This window comes from Lepus europaeus, chromosome X (assembly GCF_033115175.1).
Source record: "Lepus europaeus isolate LE1 chromosome X, mLepTim1.pri, whole genome shotgun sequence".
NCBI classification, from domain to species: domain Eukaryota; kingdom Metazoa; phylum Chordata; class Mammalia; order Lagomorpha; family Leporidae; genus Lepus; species Lepus europaeus.
In genome coordinates, this window is record NC_084850.1 from 107,047,593 (window position 1) to 107,071,618 (window position 24,026).

General features: G+C 40.4%; 1 pseudogene; it reads right to left on the reverse strand.

The window, feature by feature from the left end:
• Window positions 1-16,486: 16,486 nt before the first annotated feature.
• LOC133752823 (liprin-alpha-2-like) overlaps window positions 16,487-24,026 on the reverse strand; it is a 29,999-nt pseudogene continuing 22,459 nt past the window's right edge.

Genomic DNA, 24,026 nt, shown 5'->3' on the forward strand with positions numbered 1-24,026 from the left:
ACTAGTTATAGCATTAAATCACAATGTACAGCACATTAAGGACAGAGATCCCACATGAGGAGCAAGTGCACAGTGGCTCCTGTTGTTGACCCAACAAATTGACACTCTAGTTTATGGCGCCAGTAACCATCCTAGGCTGTCGTCATGAGTTGCCAAGGCTATGGAAGCCTTCCAAGTTCACTGACTCTGATCATATTTAGACAAGGTCATAAAAGAAAGAGTGAGGATAGTAACCAATGATCCTAAGAGTGGCATTTACCAGGTTTGAACAATTATACAGCATTAAGTGCCACTTAATAAAATGCCACTTAATAAAATGCCACTTAATAAAAGTTTGTTTTTTGAAACCTACTCATCAATGTGATGGTGTTAGGAAGTGGGGGCTTTGGATGTCACTGGGTCACGTGAGCAGAGCCCTTACAAAAGAAGCCACAGAGAGTTGCCTTGCCCCTTCTACTCTCGATGAACCAGGAAGCGAGACCTTACCAGACACAGAATCTGCTGGTTCCTTGATCTTGGACTTCTTAGCCTTCAGAACAGTAAGAAATAAATGTGTGTTGCATATGAGCTATCCAACCTCTGGCAGATTGTTACAGCAGCACAAACAGACTAAAACAGATGTTGAAGAGTCTGGCTATTATTAGAAGCAAGCATTGCTTATGCAACTTCTAGTAGAAACTGTTCGCAGTGTCCCCAGAATCTTTAAGATATTCATTTATTTGATTCCTAAAATCACTTTTACAAAAGCCTGTAACTTATCAAAACTGAAGTCTAGCTATATAAGTGCAGCACAGGTGGAGCTTCTAAATTGTCATGTGAACTGTGTGCACAAGTACTTCAGAGTTTATGGATTAATGATAATCTATTATTTTTTCCTCAGGTTCATATGGAAACATCCTGATTATAAGCTAATCAGCAAAAAATCTCATCAGAGATGTCCAGACTAGCTTTTACAATTTTTATTATACAAAATGTCCACTGTATACAAAGGAGACAGACTTATATAACAGACCTCATCACTCATTCAGCCTCAATAACTACAACATTCTTGCTTCATCATACACTTTCTTCCATTTTCCATCTACTATTATTTCTATAGAGATATAAGGTATATACATCAGAAGCAAAAATCTTAACTGTACAATTTTGACAAATATACAATATAATAACAGATATAAAGTAAGAGCATTCTCATCACTTCAGACAGCTTCTTCATGTCCATTTCCAGTCAATTTATACCCCCAATCATTGTTCTGGTTTCTTTTTTCTACACCATAGGTTAGATTTACTGATTCTAGAATTTCATAAGTAGAATTGTGCAATATATGGTCTCTTTGCTCTTTTGTGTCTAGGATATTTCCCTCAGATAATGTTTGTGATACTTATCCATGACAATGCATTCCTTTTTTTCCTAACTAGGATTCCAATGTATGAATATATCACAATTTATTTGCCTAGTCTCTTAAAATTTGACATTTAAGTCATTTCAAGTTTTTCCTTATTATAAATAAGACTTCTGTGAACATCCTTGTGATTATGTGTATGTGCTTTTGTGTCTGTCTGTCTGTGTGTGTGTGTATGTGAGAGAGAGAGAGAGAGAGAGAGAGAGAGAGAAACATGCTTTTTCTTTTCTTTTGAGTAAATATCTACAAGTGGAATTCCTAAGTCAAAGGGTAAGTGAAATGCTATTTTGTAATATATAAATTAGCTTTCTAGGTTTCCACAAGTGACTTGCAAATATTTCTTTTGAGAAAACCAAAGCATCTTTTAAATTGTTTTTCTGGATAGAGTGTCCCTCAAGAATACATTTTTGCTGTGGTAGGGAGCAACATGATATATGAAGCTAGTACTTGCTAATTAGAAATAATGAAATAGTCCTCTAATTTATATGTGGAAGCTAAGTAAGTCCTGGGGCCCCCTGTGACCCAGTTGCAAAGTTGCAAATGTTCTCTCCACTACCTTTTACCCTTGATAGTTCCATCTATTTGTATATTACATAATAGAAAAATATAATAGAAAATTAATTAAATGAAACTTTAAGAGGGAAAGAAAAGAATGAAGAAGGGGAAACAAACTGTTTGTATTTGTTCTTCTTCAATAAAGTTCTAGAAGAAAAGAGAAACCCCAAAGCAACCATGCATTTCAAGGTAACTTAGCTGAAATTACCAAAACAATTTGTCTTCTCTAAGCTGATTTTTCAGAACGAGTTGGTCAAGGATTGTTTCACAGGAATGCCCTTTTATACATAGCAATAAATTCATCTTGTTTTCTATGTTTAATCAGGGCTTACAATCCAGGTAAGGTTTCAGGTAGATGAGTAAAGTCAACTCTCTTCTATTACTACAGCACTGCCCCCCATCAACATTAGTGTCAACAAATAATTTGGAAAGTTTGTTAAAATAGATTCCTGTTCCCCACTCCACACTTACAGCATCCGAAGCTCTCTAGTTGGAAAGTTTGGGAATATGTCTACTTCGACACAGTCCTCATATGACCCTAATGCTTTTGGAGGACAGCATTTTGAAAAATAAGCCTTATATAATATCTTTCATACACCGCATTGCAATCTCAATTTCCTATTCACCGTATGGCTTTCTTGCATTGGATCTACTTTTCCTAAGAATTGGCCACTTACATAAGATTCAAAAGAATCAAATTTGGGTGTTAGCATAAAAGGATCAGAAAGACTAGTTTCAGGTTTTAGTCTTACACAAAAGGATCTTTCATGCTACTCAGTTTGGCTCACCAGAAGTCATATTGGAATTCAGATTAAGTATCTCTTATGCAAAATGCTTGGTACCAGAAGTGTTTCAATAATTTTTTTTTTTTATTTTAGAGTACTTGCATATACAAAATGAGATTATAGTGATGGGACCTACAGGCTGTAGGTAGTTTTATTTTTGTGCATGAAGAAAAGTTTTTTGATGTGGAATTTTCCACTTGTGGCATCAGGTCAATGCTCAAAATGTTTTAAATTTTGGAACGTTTCTGGATTTGGGATTTTCATGTTAGGGATGCTTGGCATGCAATAATACCAAATGGCCCTAACTGCTGGGGCTGCGCCAGGCTGAAGCCAAGAGGCTGGAACTCCATCCAAGTCTCCCACATGAGTGGCAGGGGCCCGAGCACTTGGGCCATCTTCTGCTTTTCCAGGTGTGTTATCAGGGAGCTTGATCAAAAGTGGAGCAGCTGGACTTGAACAGGGTCCATATGGAATACTGGCATTGCAAGTCGTGGCTTAACCCACTGCACCACATTGCTGGCTCCTCACTGCTATCTTCCAAGCCTTACACACTCAGTTATCTAGAATAGGTACCACTTTACTGATTAGTGAAACAATCTTAGGGGTACAAGAAGGACCAGCACACATGGTTGTATACAATTCCAGGGATTGTATATATGTGTAGGTGCCTTACAGAGTTGTGTGGTATACACTCTGCACAACTATTCACAGTGTACAAGATGATATGTATTAGAACTGATAAGTGGTGTTTTATTAAATTAAACTAGATTAACATGACTGCCTTCATTTTCTAAGTAATTTTACTTGTAACTCTGCCCATCCTATTTTAGCCTCAGTCCTAAAATTTTTAGACTTTGCTTATCAGTCCTTCCCCCACATCTTTCCTATATATCCTCATTCCAAACTTGAAAATTTCTGTTCTATCTCCCTCTCTGCCTGGGGCTCAGGTCTATTTTTTTTTATTTGTCTTTACTTAAGTTAAGAGATATTTCTATTGGACAATTGTTTCCAAGTTCTCAACTCTGTGAGTTTTTAGAAACTGATTTTTCTCTGTTGATTCACTCTGAAACTTTTCTCAATGGAAAACGTTTATAAGAAGCCAGATCCAGCTGTCACAAGTAGACATTTTTATTCATGGCTCCTTTTCCACTGCTTTTGGTTCAAACGTCCAAGGATTCATTAATGTACTTGGCCCCAATACAGTAAGAAAATATTCCTTGCTAGCACACAACATGGCACATGGAGTGAAAAACTTAGACAATAAAGGATGAACAGAACTGTGGACCAAATACCACCTAGACCTCAGCTTTCTCATGTGCAAATGATATGAGCAAAAGTGAGTTCCAAGCCTCACTCTTCCATAAGAATCCCTATTGGGTGCTGAAAATGAAACTCTCAACAAATGAATTTCGGGGGGACACACTCGAACCATAACACTCTGTACCAGATATTTTTCTTTTTATGCCATACTCACCATGTAGTTGGTAAAAACAAAGCAAGTGAGTTCCAGTTGCAGTAAAATTGCAGTAAACACACTCCATCCTGTCTCCCCAAATGATTACAAATAAGAATATTAGGGAACCATTCTCAGAGAAAGTAACTGTAGCACAGTTTGAAAGAAAGTAACTGCGCAGTAGAAAAGTAACCACTCTAGAGCTTAAGTTTGAAAAGGGATGGCCTGATTGGACGGCCTAACTGTAAACCACAAACCAACTGTCATAACCGTAGTTGCCATGACTACGGGACCCTGGGAGGTCAGCGGGTGGGCGGGGCTAGCCTCTAGAAACTGTATATAAGGGGACTCTCAGACGCTGTAAACCAGAGGTTGCTCAGCCTCTCTCTGCGGTCCGTATTGCCTTGTGCCCGTGGGGAGAAGCTCCTGGTCCATAGCGTCTTGTGCCTGCAGGAGTAGGCTTGAGTGATCTCTCCTCCTAGTCACCTAGAGTACCAACAAAATGTGTTTAGCTTGACTTTTCTCAGTCTCCTCGACTGTTTCTTCGTGGCAACCCGGCCAGTTCGGTGAGGGAGAGATCCTGACAAAGAATCCTGTAAAAAATACATAAAGCAGCCACTTGGGGGGTGAGCCAACAGAAAAAGAAAGATCTTTCTTTCTGTCTCTCTCTCTCTCACTAACTCTGCCTGTCAAAAAAAAAAATACATAAAGCAACTAGCAGAAGACTGAAAGGATGATAAGAGCAAGTGGGCTGGATGTAGAATTCAGTACTCAAAGGACAAGTCAGCAATGAGTAGCCTGTTTTCTTCGCTGTCTTCTATACCCCGGCTTAAGCTTTATGGTGACCTGAAATCAAAACTGGGAACAGGCACAGATAAAGTGAGATTCAAAAGAAGCTCACTCTCTTTAACCACAGAAGCAGGAATGAGGTTGGTGTGGAACAAACTCATTCTGACTCTCAAACCTGAGGAAGAAAACAGAGTTCCTTGTCCTCAAATAAGATGGCCAGCAAAGGAAAGGCAGCCGACTCTCCAACTAGTATGGCAGCGACTGCTCCTGTGCGAGGAAGGAGTCCTTATTTTTTTCTTTGAGAGGCAGAAAGAGAGAGTGTGTGCCAGGGTGGGAGCAAAGCTCATTAGTTGCTCACTCCCCAAATACCCACAACAGCTAGGGCTAGACTGAGGCTGAAACCAGGAGCCAGGAACTCAATCTAGGTCTCCCACATAGGTGACAAAAATCCGGGTACTTGAGCCCTCACTACTCTCTCCCTGGAAGCACATTAGCATGCTGCTGGAATCAGGAACAGAGCTAGGACTGAAATGACTGAAACCTGGGTGTTCCGATTGGCAAGCAGCATCTTAACTGCTATGCCACCGCCTCCCACCCCCAGGAGTCCTTTGTGACTCCTTGTACACGACTTTTGGCAAAGGTGGTATCCATAGGGGCAGCGGTGGTAGTCCCAAATGTTCTTTGCTGTCATTATTTTATCCCAAGTAGGCCCAGTTATAAGAAGTACATGAAAATGTGGGAAGGCTAAAACTGAGTTTGTAGCCAGACTGGAAAAAGGATATCTGGTGATCGGAGAGAACTGCTGAGATGATGAAGCTGGAGAAGGGGGATTTAAAATGTCTGTGTGAAGTCTTGGGCTCCCTTCCAAGCTGCTTATGTTTGAAACCAGCTGAAATGGACACCGTAAAGGCTTTACTAATTGAAACACCACCGATCACCACCTAGGTCCAAGATTGGCAGCAAGAATGTGAAACAGACTGCAAACCAGAAGAGGACTTCAATAGCTTTGAAAACTAAACTGACATTGGAACCATAGCTTACATAAACTGGTTCAGGACTTGCAGTCCAGATACAACAGACTTGGCTGCTTGCTAGAACAGATTTACTTATTTATTTGAAAGTCAGAGTACAGAGAAAGAGGGAGACTACGTTCCACTGGTTCACTCCCCAGATGGCTGTGATGCCCAGGGCTGGGCCAGGCTGAAGCCAGGAGCCAAGAACTGCATTGAGGTCTCCCACATGGCTGCAGGGACTCAAACACTTGAGTCATTCTCTGTGCATTTCCCAGGGCATTAGCAGGGAGCTGGATTGGAAGTAGAGTAGTCAGGACATGAACTGGCACCCATATGGGTTGCTGCTGTAGCAGGCTGTGGTTTTACTCACTAAGCCACAACGCCAGCCTGAGTCACATCATATTTTTAAAAATGGATTAAATACTTAAACTTGTAGGGAACAAAACATAGGAAAAACTCTTTGGGACTTCAGGCTAGGCATAGACTTCCTACATATGACACCAAAAGCACAATCGGTAAAAGAAATTGAAAAAGTGGACATCTATTTTTTTTAGAGATTTATTTTATTTATTTGAAAGACTGAGTTACAGAGAGAGGTAGAGACAGAGAGAGAGGTCTTCCATCTGCTGGTTCACTCCCCAGATGGCCGCAATGGCTGGAGCTGCGCTGATCCGAAGCCAGGAGCCAGAAGCTTCTTCTGGGTCTCCCAAGAGGGTGCAGGGGCCCAAGGACTTGGGCCATCTTCTACTGCTTTCCTAGGCCACAGCAGAGAGCGGGATCAGAAGAGGAGCAGCTGGGACTCGAACCGGTGCTCACATGGGATGCCACACTGTAAGCCAGGGCTTTAACCCACTGCGCCACTGTGCCAGCCCCTAATTTTTAAAATTTTCTTTGTGAAAAATACAATAAAGTTAATGAAAAGACAAACTGCAAACTGGGAAATACATTTGAAATTCATATACCTGACAAAAAATCATGTAAAAGTGTGTAATAAGAAAAATAACATGATTTTAAAAGGTGGGCAAAATAATTGAAGAGATATTTCACCAAAAAAGATATATGATGGCAAGCATATAAAAAGATGCTCAACATCATTAGTCCTCGAGAATATGCAAATTAGGGTGGGCATTGTCTGCCAATGTTCGAGGCCATGGAATACCTACATACCATATCAGAGTGCCTAGGTTCAAGTCCTACCTCCACTTCTGATTCCCCTTCCTGGTAATGCATGCCTAGGGAAGCAGGAGAGTCTCTGCCATCCACATGGGAGATCTGGATGGAGTTCCTGACTTCTGGCTTAGGGTTGGCCCAGGTCCAAAAGTGGAGGGCATCTGAGGAGTGAACCAGTAGATGGAAGATTCATTCTCTCTCTCTCTGTCTCCACCCTCCCTCCCTGCCTTTCAAATAAATACTTAAAAATGGATATGCAAATTAAAACCACAAAGGGATAGGATTACTCTCCTGTTTAAAATAGCAAATAAAAGGTACTGATAATACCTACTGCTGGTGAGGCTGTGGAACTACTGAAGCTCTCATACATTGTTGGAGGGAATGCAAAATGGTATTGTCACTCTGGAAAACAGTTTGACAATTTCTTATAAGTTTAAACACACACCTAAAAATGTTAAACATGCAATTAGCATATGACTAAATAACCCCACTGCTAGGTATTTACCCTGGCGAAATGAAACTTACATTCACATAAACACCTGTACATGAACATTTATTTGCAGTCATCAAAATGCTAAAACAACCCAGTGTCTCTGAACAGGTGAATGGATAACCTACCCCAGCAGCCAGCAATCCAAAGGATAGATGCAACAGCACCTATTGATAGATGCACAGCAGGAATGAATCTCAAATCCATTAAACTGAGTAAAAGAAATCAATCTCAATACTAAAGGATTTATTTCATATGGTGTTCTTTAGAAGGCAAAAGTATAGGGACAGACAGATCAAAGGACCAAAGGCAGGGAGAGTCTCTAATTGTGAAGAGGCCACAAGTAGGAATCTTTGGAGAGTGTGAGAATTGTTCTATATCCTGTCAGTGGTAGTTACAAGATCTATGCATGTGTTAAAATTGAACACTGAATTTTTCTATACTCATCTATAATGTAAAATAAGAATACAAAACAACAATTAGCAAATCTGAGATACTGATATTTTAATAAGTATATCAAATACATAATGCAAAATTTTGTGAAATGAAATAGAAAGACAATAAAAAGAAATTAGAGCAAAGTAGGAAAAAGGCATCATGGAAGCAAATATAAAGATATAATAGGGGGCTGGCACTGTGGTGGAATGGGCTAAGCCTCTGCCTGCAGTGCTGGCATCCTGTATGGGCGCCGGTTCGAGTCCTGGCTCCTCCACTTCCAATTCAGCTCTCTGCTATGGCCTGGGAAAGCATCAGAAGATGGCCCAAGTCCTTGGACCTCTGCACCCATGTGGGAGACCTGGAAGAAGCTTCTGGCTCCTGGCTTTGGATCAGTGCAGCTCTGGCCATTGCAGCCATCTGGGGAGTGAACCAGCAGATGGAAGTCTTCTCTCTGACTCTGACTCTCTGTAACTCTGACTTTCAAACAAATAAATAAAGAATAAATAAATCTTTTAAAAAGATATAATTGGTTCCAACTGACCCTTAAAGAGAAAGGGTCTGTTTTCTTTGTTTAATGTGTCTTCCTTATTTTGAAGTAATGATCACTACAAGGTTCTAATGTGCTGCTACAAACTCAGCTGTGTTGTTCATAAAATGAAAACCTTGAACTTGTGGAAATCATCTCTAAAAACTGAATCAACTCCGTTCTAAGTTAATTAATCTATTTCATAGTTGATCCAATTAAATGTGTAGAAACTCATCATGATACCAAATCCAATGAGTAAGAAAATGTTCGGGCCAGCGCTGTGGCATAGTGGGTAATGCTGCCATCTGCAATGCTGCCTTCTCATATGGGTGCCAGTTTGAGACCCAGCTTCTCCATTTCCAATCCAGCTCTCTGTTATGGCCTGGGAAAGCAGAAGATGGCCCAAGTCCTTGGGCCCTTGCACCCACATGGGAGACCCAGAAGAAGCTCCTGGTTCCTGGCTTTGGATTGGCCCAGCTCCAACCATTGTGGCCATTTGAGGAATGAACCAGGGATGGAAGACCTCTCTCTGTCTTTCCTTCTCTCTGTAACTTGGTCTTTCGAAGAAATAACAAATCTTTAAAAAAAAGAAAAGAAAATGGTCAATATAGGGGCAGGTGTTTGGGGTAGTAGTTAAGACACAAGTTAGGACATCCACATCCCACATCAGAGTACTTGGATTCAGTATCAAGCTCCAGCTCCTGACTCCAGCTTCCTACTAACCTGGACCCAGGAGGCAGTGGCTCAAGTAATTGGGTTCCCACCAACCACATCGGGACCCGGATTGAATTCTCAGCTCCCAGCTTCAGCCCTGGCTGAGTCCCTTTCCTTCTATCTCTCTACCTCTCAAATAAATAAATAAAAATTGTAAACAGCCAATTCAGGAGACATATACAGACATAACCTAGGATTAAAGAAAAATTATCCTACCAGATAATGTCCCATTTTTTCATATTCATAAAAATAGCTTTTTGTTTCTATAAACCTGACTACAGTTTTTAAAAGTAACCAAACATTGTAATTTATTTAAAAAAATGTTTCCCCAGCAATTATATGAATTCTTCCAAATTGAGAGGATGAGAATATTTGTAGTGAATCCAGTTTGAATAACGCGGTGGCCTTGTTTCTGCATTTAGAAAAGATGGTTTCATCAATCACAGGCAATGACACTTCTGACAGAAAGAAAATAAGATGTAAATTAGCTAGAGGAGAGAACAGAGCAGTGACTATTCCATTTGGAATAAGAAAGGCTCAGAAAAGCAAATTGTCATGCAGGAATTATGATCCTGTTGCAGTTCCATCACCTAATTTCCAAATGACTTGCAGCCTTCCTTCCAATTATGAAATCTGCAACATTTGGCTTGTTAAAACTGGCCGAAAGAGAAGAGAATCATTTGGCAAAGGCAGAAAGGGAGCAACCTTTTAGGAACCTGATCCATCTCTAGAAAGAAGCACTGTTCAGTAGAACCACTATAATATAAACCATATTTTAACTTTTCTTGCAGCCATATTTTAAAAAGTAAAGAGAGGTAAGATTGATTTTAATATTTTATTTAATCCAATATATCAAAAATAGTGTTATTTCAACATGTAGTCAATATAAAGGTTATTAATGAGATCTGATTTTTTTTCATATTAAGTCTTAAAAATCCTGTGCATATTTTACATTTATGGTGTGTCTCTATTAAAAGCAGCTACATTTTAAGCACTTTATAGTCACACATAGCTAATGGCTAACATTGAACATTGCAGCTCTAGAGTTTTTGTATCCATGGAAATGGGAGGCAGGATCATTTGCTTCACTCAGTAGTTGGCACTAAGGATAAATATTTAGAGGTCAATAAAAATTGGAAGAGAGTTGTTCAGAATGACTTCCTTGAAAAAGATGATAAAATGTGTCATTAGGTGTTAGTAAAATTGATGTTATCATTTTACCATAGTTAAGGGTCATAATGAATATCAGGTCATATATTTTGTTTCATATATTTTGTTTCCTTTGAGAAGAAGCTAAAATCTCACTTGCACCATGAGGCTTTTCTTGATTACTTCCAGCTCCCTATACACCAATTGGTTCGATTTGTTTCTTTTCCTCTTCTTTATTTTCTGCCCTGCCCCACCCATGACAGGTAGTGAGGGACAGTGGCAAGTGCACAGGTTGTGAAGTGAAATGAGAGAGAAGCACTCCTCCTAGCTGAGTCTCACTTATTGCCTCTTGCCCTCCTTATCCCGGTGCCTCTCACTATAAGTACCTGCTCACCAAGTCTGTTAGAGGACAGAGGCAGGACACATAATAGGAACCTCAGAGTCCCCATGGGTAGAACTTAGACTCAACAACAACGATGAGCATTTCCAGACCTCTTATGCTGATCATAGCACTCAGTTTCTGCCTGGGATTTTCCGCTGAACACTCTTGAAAAACTCAGTGTCTAAGCTTTCATTGCTATGATTTGTCTACTGGAGTAGACTTTACTTGGATGCTGAGTATCACCCGAAGCATGCTCAGACTTGCTCAGCCTGTCTTGCTGGGGCGATTCTCTGCAGCTAGATGAGTTTGCCAAATTCCCGTGTCTTCCTGTTAGAGATCCCTCCCATCAACCCCCTAATTTCACACCAGCCTAGAGCCCACTAACAATATGAAGACAGAGTAACTGTATTACATTGAGCAAATAATTTAGCCTTGACTTTCTTATTTGTAAAGTTGAAGTTAATAATAAGTGTTTACGAGATTATTATGAAGATCAATGAGACAATGCATGAGGAAATGTTTTGTAAACTATAAAGAGCTAAGCATTAGTTACTAAGTTTTTGCTTAGTATTTATTATCCTAATGGCATTATACTTAAAAATAACAATCCAAGAGCCACAAGCATTGCGGAAAGTGATATATTGCTGAAATGTTTACATAACACCCTTTGAATGGGACTGTAGGCTGTTATTTAACTGATCATTTTACAGAGAACTTTAAATAGTCCAAGAGAGCAGATTGGAAGCAATATTATTGAAGTCAGGAGCACTATATATGACTCATAATTTAGGATTTCTCATTTTCAAATGTTGTTTCTTCCATATCCTCCCTTGATCAAGTTTATATTGGGTGCTTAATACTTCAAATGTCAAATATAGTTGAAAATATGAGAATTATATATTTTATTCTTAGAAAGGGTTTAGGACAACCTGAATTACAGTGGGCATTGCAAAAATAGTTTTTTTTTCTACAATTTCCAGAGAAATAAATATTAGTAACCACAGATTATTTGGGTAGTGAGACAGATTCATAAACCACCTCACCAAATAAAAACTATAAAAAAACAGATTTAGACTTGGTGTCATGGTGTTCCCATCCCAACCAAAACCCTACAGATCTAATCAAAGATTCATTTGTGCATCTGATACTATACATTTGAAGGAAGAAACTCTCTCAACCATGTTTTAGAAGCAATTGATTCAGATACCAGGACTGCTGGATTACCCAACAGATGAATCTCCTTGCCCATGGTGGCACAGCAGACTCTGACTCAATCTAGTATGGCATCCCTTGCCAAGTGAGGCTACTCAAGTATGTGGCCAAGATGAAGCATGTAGTCAAGTTATATTAGACAGATCCTGGCAGGAAAACATCATCCCAGATGGCTCAAATTAAGAAACTTTATCTAAGGTCTACTTATAAAGTTGAGAACAGAATTAAGGGAATAAAAAAAATGGACATTGAGTCATACAGAGACTGGCAACAGCAGGACGCCATTAGTATTCCTAAGCTTAGGAGAGCCAGAGACTTGAGAGAAGGGCCACCTTTTTAAATTTATTTTTTTTTATTTTTTACCCAGAAGCATTTTATTTAAGGAATACAAACTTCATGCATTTCATAAATACAACTAACTTTAGGAATATAGTGATTCTTCCCACTTTATCAGCCCTCCTCCTCCCACTGACACTCCCACCTGTCTACCTCCTCCATTTCCTATTCACATTCTTACCTTTTACTAAGATCTATTTTCAATTAACTCTATACATATATGATTAACTCTATACTAAATAAAGAATTCAAGAAATTGTATGAAAAAAAAAACTGTTCCTCAACAGTCCACATAAGGGCTATTCAAAGTCATGGCATCTCAAAGTGTTAATTTTACTTCTATAGATTGCCTTTTAGGTGCTCTATTAGTTATCACAGATCAGGAAGAACATATGGTATTTGTCCTTTTGGGACTGGCTTATTTCACTAAGTATGATGTTGTCCAGGTTCATCCATTTTGTTGCAAATAACAGGATTTCATTTTTTACCACTGTGTAGTATTCCATGGTGTGCATACCCATAGTTTCTTTATCCAGTCTTCAGTTGATGGTCATTTGGGTTGATTCCATTTCTTAGCTATTGTGAATTGAACTGCAATAAATGGGGGTACAGATAACTCTTTCATATGCTGATTTCATCTCAGTTGTATAAATTTCGAGGAGTAGGATGGCTGGGTCATATGGTAGGTCCATATTCAGGTTCCTGAATATGGCTTTAACAGTTTGCATTCCCACCAACAGTGGATTAGGGTACTTTTCCCCCCACATCCTCCTTGTTTGTAGATTTCTGTATGAAAGTCATTCCAACTGGGGTGAGGTGAAACCACATTGTGGTTTTGATTTGCATTTCCTGGATGGCTAGTGATCCTGAGCATTTTTTCATGTGTCTACTGGCCATTTGAATTTCTTCTTTTTGAAAAATGCCTGTTTATGTCCTTTGCCCAATCTTAACTGGGCTGTATGTTTTGTTGTTGTGAAGTCTCTTGGTCCTGTGGGAGCTGTAGACAAGAAGAGCTGCTGCTGCAGCTACAGCTGAGTACCCAAGCAGGGAGCTCCTGCCCTCAGATCCGATACTGGAGACTCTCATTGGCCTAATCCAGATAATAAATACTTTAGGCTTTGTGACCCAAACAGTCTGTGTTACAGTTACTCAATTCTGTTTTTGTAGTGTGGCAACAACCATTGATGATAGATAAACAAATGAGTATGGCTGTGTTCCAATTAAATCTTACCTACAAAAACAGGCAGTGGGCTGGATTTGGCCTGTGAGCCAAAAAGCTATTCAAAAAGGAGCCCAGCTGAGGCAGTCTGACAGAGTCAGCCTATTGAGAAACAGAACTGAACAGAGAAATGGACAGAAATGTAACTGGGGCCAGGGGAAAGGCCCAAACATCTAATAGCCAGCATACAGTTGTTCAGGTGGCTCACATTAAGCATACAGAAATGACTTCGTCTTCACATAGAATGTGAAGAGCAATGTTCACTGCCAAAGGTGCAAGGAGCGGATCTAGGAGGAGCTGGGTCAGGGAGCAAAGGATTCAGTCAAGGAAGGAAGCTAGAGCTCAGGATGTCATCCAGAGCTAAAACAGGCAACAGTCTCCTAATCAGGGAGAAAGCTAGAAATTCAGCCACACACCTGAGGCCTACATGAGAAAACGGAAAACAAAGACTGGTGCCGAGTGAGCCTGGGAGTGTCTGGGACTCATGCCAGCTAGTGTTTTGAAATTCTCAGCAGTTATTCATCTCTGGGACTCAGAAATGAGAAATCAGAATTTCTGAGCATTCCCAGGAATTCTCAAATTCCCAATGTATTCTTAAAATACCTCTGACAGCCCTCATACTCTTTACTCATTATTTCTAACATCTGGAAAAAATATTTATTACACAGCAATGCTACGTTTTATAATATTTACAAAGGACTGTAGCCATTAGCAAATATTATTGAGTAGTATTTAATATAACATTTGTATCTCCTAGCTAACTTAATAATACTACATAGAATCACATATCAAAATTGCCAATTTAAGGACTTATTTTGCCCACAAACTTGCTATTTCTTGGAATACCACTCAAAGTATTTGTTTAGAGTATGCAATGTATATAAACTGACTAGTATTTATTTTATTTGCAAGGATGATTCACCACTGGCCCCAGTCAGGCCCGCTTACTTGATGGCAACAGCTGCAAGTCAAGCCAATCAATTTGACTGTGACCACTTCTCTTCTATCTGTTCCTTCTCCCAAAGGGTTGACCTTGATCTCCCACTCAATCAGGCCAATGTTTCCTGTTCTTGCCTTTCATTTGAGACCAGTGAATTCCTTCCGATTGGTAACACCTCTTTGTTGCTTGTTAAGCTTTAATTCTTGCAGGAGAATTATTGTAACACATTTTCTAATTTTCTCCACTGATTTTTATATGGATGCTGGAATTGAAAAAATATGTTAGGTTTCTTGGGAAATTCTAGGAAAGAACTTCCACATGAAACCACACTACCAGGCCCAGCATTTGCAGGACTCATGGTAACTATGTTTGTTTCCACTCTGCCTGTCCATGGGACAGGTCTGAATGAACTGCCAGGCTGATCCTCATACATTTAGGGACTGAGTAAGTAGTTTAAGACCATTTTGTTGCAGTGGGACTGGAGTAGTCACATAAGGAGCAGTCATACTGATTATGGATTTTTTTTTGGAAGTATTTGTTTTTATTGACGATGGAGAGGGTTTCTGTTACCATTATCTTTTGACTGAATCTGTTCAACAAAAGTAGACATCAAAACAAATGTTTATGTACGTGCAAACATAGTAAATTAAAATACAAAAAAAGAAATTACTAATGACAGTTCTTGCGCTTAGTAAGATCAAGCAGTGGGAAATCAGCAGTTAGATAAATGGTCATATTAAATAGGTTTTACTTTGAAATCTCCCATATAAACAAAGAATAAACAACAATAACACCACCAAATGAAGCCACAGGGAAGAGATTACTCTTCTATACTTTTATACACTATATATGTTAATCATTCTGTCTCTCATTTAGATCCTCTGATAAAACTGACTTCAGGGAAGTCGCAACAAGGCCACCTCGGCTAAAAGCTTAGAACGTTGGACATGAGGGTGGCTGATGCCCTGCTAAAATTGACAAAAGGAACAGTTTTCCAGGGTTTTGTTTCATCCGGTGGAGATGAGCTTCCCACGACTGTGGCTGGCAGTCACTTTCGGTCGGCTCAGGATATTTTAATGAGCATGTGGTTTTTTCCCCCCGGTTGGCCCACAGGTAACAAGAGAATATAATGTATCTTATATATTTACATTTTTTAAGTAATTGCTTTTGACTCTTGTAAACATTTGGGCTTTGTTTTGTATCGAAAAGGAGATCGAGCCATCACAGTGCTATTTCTAAAGGTAAAGGACACCCCTGATTGCTTTTAAGGTCTTGTGGGCTCCAGTTCCAGGTTAAATCAATCTTCTTTTTTTTTTTTTACATGATCAGAGGCAGGAGTTCAGCTTTAAGTACTGACAGACTGGAAGGAGAAACATGTTGAAGCATGAAACATGCTTCAAGGAAACATTGATTTGCCTGTTACAATTCAAAAACTGTAAAAATGGTGGAATGGTAAATACAAACAGTACTAGGAATTGTCAAATGTTTACACTCAAGACTCCATGAACTATATATTTTATTTTTTAAAAAATCATACTTATATCCATTTACATAAGACTTACACATTTAAAAAGAAATACACAGTAATACATAAATGCCTAGTATATTACAATAAAACATGAAAAACCAAGTGGTTCCATTTCATAAGAGCATCTGTTGCACAGAGTTTATGATGTGGATGATGTTTATTATTCAAATGACTCAAGCATTTTAATTATAGTAAACTAATCAACTTAACATCTGACTTCCCTCAAAATCACATCTTTAGTGCTTAATAAACCATTACTTATCATGAGAACTTCATCTTCACAAAGGTTTTCACTGCTTGTCCTCTTGGATGGTAGTGCACTTTAGGTAGAGTAGACTGAAAAGACGGCATAGCAGGTCAGTGCTGCCTCCTTTGAGTGGCTTCTCAACCTGAGTATGTATGGACAGTGGCGTGGTCTAACCTCTGCAGTCTTGATGAAGCAACATCTGTTGTCATTTTCCGTGACTGCCCAGATGTTGTGGTTAGCCTAAATCCAGCTGGTAATGTTTCTGCGGGCCCAGGCATCATGCTGATTCCATGGACTTCACGAGGAGGAAAGTGCCGCCTCCAGGTCGACCCACGTCTGAAATTCTTGTCATCACTTTCATCCAGTCGTCGTTCAGTTCCCAGAGCCAAGAGGTTATTGTATTCCAGTTGCAGGATGTGCCATGCCTGGGTGCTCTGTGTTGGAATCTGTAGTAATAAAGCTAGGCTGCTGTAGTCAAAGTTCTCATCCAGGGCTATCAGTGAACCATGCTCACCACTCTCAAGAATATTATTTGCATATTCTCGAAGACCGATAGCTTGTATCCAGCGAATAACTCCATCATTGCTCCACACCAACACATCTTTTATTTCATGTTGGCTTGCTTCTCTCTAGTTCTTTTCTGTCATAATTCAACCTTTTTAAGCACATAAATCCATACTGTAAACTTGTTCGATGGAAGCTATCCACCATTTTTAAATGGACACGAAGATCTTTTTTTGTTAGGTGATCTAGCATTCTTGCATCTACCAAGCATTCCATAAAGTAACTTCTGTACTGGGGTAATCCCGGGCTGGGAAGCCATTCATTTCCAATCCATTCGTGGTTCATATCTCCATAAGCCAGGGTCTGTAGAAAAACCAGACAAGTTCGGGATGTTGGAGGAGCTGAAGGGCTTGTTAGAAAAACCATCTCCTGGATTGCTAATCAGAGCTTTAAGCGAGGCAGAGGATGGCTGATCCCAATTTCTCTCTGTATCTCAGTGTCAGATAAAGCAGACGTGATGGCACCACTCTTCACATTGGCTCAGCAGGCTGCCACATACCAAGCAGGCATTCCCAGCCAGAGCTCTAGCCATGCAACCACAGTGGGCCCAGCCCACTGGACAAAAGGTAATCCCTTTCTCCGGGCTTCTTCAAGAAGTTCATGCTGCGTCCAAGAGCATGATGAGGCTGAGGGCAGTTGTAGGAGTTGAACAGTAAGTCTGTTTCTTGACTATGAACAGTTGGAAACATGCATGACCACATTTTCTCAGCCTCTAGTACATCCCAGGAGGAAACCAGACACCTTGGCAAAGCCCAATCTTTACCTCAGGCCACTTGTGTATTATTAAAAATAGAAAAAATAACTGACTAAATGGCACCCAGAGATGTCCATCGAGTCCTCCGAGATGTTCAGGTAAGTCTAACAGGTCTCTAGGCATGGGGTAGGGGACTTCTAGGTAGGGAGAGACAGAGGGACTCCGTGGCAAGCTTCCTCCTTCTGCCAAAGATGGCCTGATTATGGATTTTTGAGCTTTCTGATAGTCGGTGCCATAAATATGGACAGAAATGTCCATGATCTGTCATGCCAAGAAAATATTCCAATACAATATGGACCCTGCTCCAAAATGTCTTACCAGAACCCAAGTATATGCTCAGTTCAACAATATTAGGAAAACTGAGATATTACAAGGGTAGAATGATTTCCATTTAAATTTCTGAATGGAAATCATCATATGCTCCATCATTAAGAAACCAGTTCTGTATACTAGTTGAACATGATTCCATTCTTTGCACAGATATCCTTTTCCCACCTCCTGACACTTCTTTTGTAGAAAATATTTGTCTCTCTATTTCTTTTGAAAGGTAGAATGACAAATGGAGAGAGAGACAGAGAGGGAGACAAAGATCTTCCATCCACTGGTTTTCTTTCTTTTTTTTTTTTTGTGACAGGCAGAGTGGATAGTGAGAGAGAGACAGAGAGAAAGGTCTTCCTTTTTGCCGTTGGTTCACCCTCTAATGGCTGCCGCGGCCGGTGCACTGCAGCCAGCGCACTGCAGCCAGCGCACAGCGCTGATCCGAAGCCAGGAGCCAGGTGCTTCCTCCTGGTCTCCCATGCGGGTGCAGGGCCCAAGGACTTGGGCCATCCTCCACTGCACTCTCGGGCCATAGCAAAGAGCTGGCCTGGAAGAGGGGCAACCAGGACAGAATCCGGTGCCCCAACTGGGACTAGAACCCAGTGTGCCGACGCCACAAGGCGGGGGATTAGCCTGTTGAGCCACGGCGCCGGCCCATCCACTGGTTTTCTTCCCAAATAGTTGCAACAGCCAGAGCTTGCCCAGGCCAAAACCAGGATCTAGGAACTCCATCCTGGCCTCCCACATAAATGTCAGAGGTCCAACTCTTTGCACCATCTTATTCTGCTTTCCTAGGTGCATTAGCAGGGAGCTGGATGAGAAGTAGAGAAGCCAGGACTTGAACTAGCACTCTGGTGTGAGATGCTGGCATCGCAAGTAGTGGCCTAACCTGCTGCACCACAATGCTGGCCTCTTTCCTGGTACTTTTTTCAGTAGGGCTCCAGAACACCCAGGTTGCATTTCCAATCATTCATTTTATTTATTCATTCAACAAATGTTTATTATATGCTAGGTGCCACACCACCTTCTGAAGACAAACTATATATATGTATATATAACCTGCTTTTAGAAATCTTAATATATATATAGTAGGAAAGATAAGCAATATACAAATAATGATACAGAATAATTAGTCAAATAATGTACTCCTCTGAAAAGTAGAAATTACAAGCTATAAGATGTGCTATGAGCAGGAGAAGTAACTTTGTATATAATGGAAGGTGAGGTAGGAGGAGAGGGACTGCTGGAAGAAAAAGGAACAGCAGACATAAAGGTTTGAGGGGGAAGAGCATTGTAGGAGTTTTGAGAAAGTGGATAAATCCAGTGTGCCTGGATCACACACACTAGGGACATAAGTAGACACTGAGAAGAGCCACCCAGCTCCCCTCCAGGTAAGTACTTGTCTTAGCTATCTCCATCATCTGCCAGGGCTGCAGACATCTTCTTTGCCCACCTTTGTGTCTGAAGTCATCCCAAGATCATGCTAGACAGGATACAATGGCCTGAAGCAGGACAACTCTGAGGGGCAAAACTCACTCTAGAGCCTCCCACTGATTTGGCCTAGGATTTGTTGAGCCTGTATCAGAGATTGACTTCTTCCCCTACCCCATCTTGCTTCTTCCTCCTTTGTTTTCACAAATTTGATGTCTACTAGTAAATGTTGTGTGCCCCAAGCTCTGTCTCAGTGCAAACCTAGATGGAGTAAGTTACAAGATGAGAACACAAAGGGGTCAAGTCATTCAAGTCTTCGTTAAAGATTTGAGTCTTTTATACTAAGAGCCATTGAAAGTCATGTAAGGGTTTTAGGCAGACAAAGGGTATTATCTGAGTTACACAGTTGAATGCTGACTTTGGTTGCTGTATGAAGAAGGTTCAGTAGGAAGAGTGGTAGGAGTGGGTGGTAAGAGAGGAATAAATTGTGATTTTTGCATTGAATATGCTGAGTTTGAGGTGCCTTTGAGCCATCTAAGTAGAGGTACTTGGATGGCAGTTGGGTCTATGGATCTATAATGCAGAGAAGTCTGGGTTAGTCATCAGCAACGTAACGGGGCTCCCAATACAAGGGATTTTCAAAAAAGTTCATGGACAACATGTATTATGAAAAAACTATGCTTGGATTTCATTTTCTTTTTTTTCTTGAATTGAAATAAACTTGTCATTTAATTCCTTTTTCCATGAACTTTTTGAAGTACCCTGGTACTTACCTGCCAACTAAAATTGAAAAACACAAGTAAAAATAAGCAACAGGAAAGGAAACATAGTACAATAAAAGTACTTCCCATCTGCCCTAGAATACACCTGTCTTTTATAGCTTCCTTCCTTCACCTGTGAGCTCACAAACTCTCCTAAATTAAGCTTCAAGATTTTTTAATGTATAAATGGAACCTAAGACAGGAGGTAGAATATTACAGCCATTTTTGTAAGCAAGGATTCTTGTCAGCTAGATTTGGTTATATGGGGAAGCTTTCTATATAAAGAAATTCTTAAAATAAATTGGAGATCAAAACCAATGCTCAAGATGCCATGGGAAATTCTCTACTCTGTCCCTCAAAGGACCTTCCAGGGGGCCCTCTTGAGCTAGCTTTAGGTTTCTGTGAGATCCTGATACCCCAGAGCTACCACACGGCCCTTCCCTTGGGACTGTCAGAAAGGTTAGTAGGACAAGGTAAAGGGAAGAAACTGCAAGGAAGAAGCTGCAGAAGGCCTGATCCTCCACTGCCAACTCTTTGAGTGGCTTCTGTTAGCATGGGGCTCCATTTGCAAATGGGCCAATCAGATCATGTAAGGTAACACCTGTAACCTCTTGAATTTCTTTTGTCTTCAAAGAAGGACCATATTGTTCACTACCCCATGGTAATTTTTTCACTTCCTGAGTCCAACATTATGGGAAGTCTTTAACTTCTGAAATCCTTAATAGGAATGTTGACTCTTGTAGTGATGACACCCAAAGGAACATGGTGTTAACACAAGGCAAGCATCCAGACTTAGAAAAGCTATCGGCCTTCCTACTGTGGTGCATACTGCAGCTCTCACTATCAAAGACAGAGGACACACACAGCACAGACTTCCAATATCTTACCCCATGGTTTCTGCTATCAGTGAACCACGGTGATTCTACCAAACCTCCTAATAACCATCATAGCAGTTCAGCTATTATTCCTGAGTCAGTCAGTCTCTCTCTCTCTCTCTCTCTCTCTCTCTCCTTCTTTTATTTTTCTTTTTTTAAAGATTTATTTTTATTTATTTGAAAGAGTTACAAAGAGAGGCAGAGAGAGAGAAAGGTTTTCCATCTGCTGGTTCACACCCAAATGACTGCAATGGCCGGAGCTGAGCCAATCTGAAACCAGGAGCCAGGAGCTTCTTCTGGGTCTCCCAAGTGGGTGCAGGGGCCCAAGTGCTTGAGCCATGCTCTACTGCTTTCCCAGGCCATTGCAGAGAGCTGGATCAGAAGAGGAGCACCCAGGACTAGAACTGGCACCCCTATGGGATGCCAACACCCCAGGCTGGGGCTTTAACCTGCTGCGGCACAGCGCCTGCCCCTCTCCTCATCTTTCTTATCTGACCAGTACACATTCTCCATTCTCAGATTAGAATTAAGGAAAATACTTACCAGTTTTAGTTTGCTTCTGAATTAGCTTTGAGAGGACTTGTTTTTTCTTGGTCAGTTCACTTTTTCACAGTTGGCAATCAGTCCTACAGTCATTTTGATTTGGTTCATGAGGTGATGGAGAAGGCCAGATTAACCATTTTTCCAACTTGTGTTTTTCATCTTACTGAAACTGCTTTTCTGTAAGATTTCAAGAAGGAAAATACAATGGTTTGTTACTCAATATGAATTACCTGTACCTTTAACCACAACCAGGATAATCACCACATCTTTCAACTCCTAAGAAGTAACTTTCTGATTTCATAATTTTTTTTACTCCTAAGCTTCAGGGACATTCTAACCATAACATATAGTTTAATATAATATTCTATTCAATCTCATTTCCCAAACTTCCTTAAAGTTACTGTTATTTCTCTTTTAGACTGTTCATAAATATTTTCTTTAGGGCTTGAAAGTCCTCTTTAGTCTTACCTTAAACTTGCATTTTGGGCACCATTATCTATGTTGCTTATGACACAATTGTATTTAGAAATGTGAGAGAACTTGAGGTTCCTTAAAATAAGTTGGTTTATTTTTTTCTAAATCCAAAATTAGTTTACAAATTGAAAACTTCCCACCTAATTGATTCTTTTTATAGAATTTCTTTATTTATTTAACAGAGTTAGACAGTGAGAGGGAGAGACAGAGAGAAAGGTCTTCCTTCCATTGGTTCACTCCCCAAATGGCCGCTACGGCTGGTGCTGTATCAATCTGAAGCCAGGAGCCAGGTGCTTCCTCCTGGTCTCCCATGCGGGTACAGGGGGCCAAGCACTTGGGCCATCCTCCACTGCCCTTCCGGGCCACAGCAGAGAACTGGACTAGAAGAGGAGCAGCCGGAACTAGAATCTGGTGCCCAAATGGGATGCCAACACCGCAGGTGGAGGATTAACTAAGTGAGCCACGGCACCGGCTCTGACCACCTAATTGATTCTTAACCAATGAGATGCTGGTGTTTCAGATTATTTTGGCAGTGAATCAAATTCCTTCAACAATTTAAAATATTAAATATAGCAGTGTACAGATTTGTTGCCTCTTTCCACATATGGTATTCCTTCTGTTTTGTTATAGAATTTTACTACAGTAAAAATTTCCAGGTTATACTTTATGTCTAGGTAGCTTCTGGAAAAATTAACAGAATCAGAATCCTCGGTGTCTTCAATGACCATTGGCCAATAATCTTTATGTCCGCTAGGAAGTAAGGATCTCTGTAGGAGAAGCAGCAGTTTTTTTAGGACTTTCTCTCCTCTCTGTAGTAGCACAGGTCACTCCCATGCCTCACCAGTTCCTCCTCCATTAAAGAGATTTTAGCAAGGAGATTTTCCTAAACCATAGGGACTTAATCTGGAGACCCTTTGGGTTATAAGCTGTGGCACTGGGAGAGACACCATCCACTGACCACAATCTTTAGTCTTCAACCAAGTTAGTTGCAAACATCAGTGAGGAAACATGAACCATTGATTCCCACAGATCTGCGAGTCATCTGGGAGGCAAATGACCTTAACTGGCTCACCTAGGCAAGTCTGTTTCTCATGTGCACATTCCAAGACTCATACTACAGGGACAGAAGTTGTCCAGTACTTAACATGAGATGACAGAGGCCCAAGAGGGTGAACAGAAGCTCATGAGCTTCTTAAGGCCTAAGCTCAGAATAACACACTGACACTTCCACCGACATGCCATTGGCCAGCACAAGTCACATGGCAAGGCCAAAATTGGGGGGGTGGGGATATCTTCTTCTCATAATGAGACCATGATAAGGATGTGGATGAATGGAAGGGTGAAAATCTGGGGCTAATAACTGTATCTTCCGTCAAAAATCTGATCAACCTATTCCCTGCTTTCTGCTAGCCTCCCTATATGCAGTTTTGCTTCCTTTGATCTCAGCTACCTGCAGTTAATCTCAGTCTAAAAATACAATACAGTACAATAAGATATCTTAAGAGACACAGAGAGATCAAATTACTATAATTGCTCTATTTCAATATTAATGTTATTAATCTCTTATTGTGCCTAACTTATAAATTATACTTTACCATGGGTATGTATCCATAGGAAAAAAGAGACTACATATATGACTTGGTGCCTCTGTGGTTTCTAATATCTGTGGAACATGTTGTAATACACTCCCTGCAGATGAAGGGCAACTCCTATCTGGAGTCAGGATCTAAGTGCCCAATGTGCAATTAGAATGCAAGGTGGTATTAGGAAGAACATAACTGACATGGCGGTTTTCACTTCTCAGGTGGACAAAGTTCTGTATCACAGGAACAGCCAGTTGGAGAAACAAGGGGTTATTTCATATGTGAGAGAAAAAATCCAAAGGGTCGCATCCAGTGTAATTTCACCTTATTTACTTCTGAATTCATTTTAGGTAATTCTTGGAGAGGTTGATTAT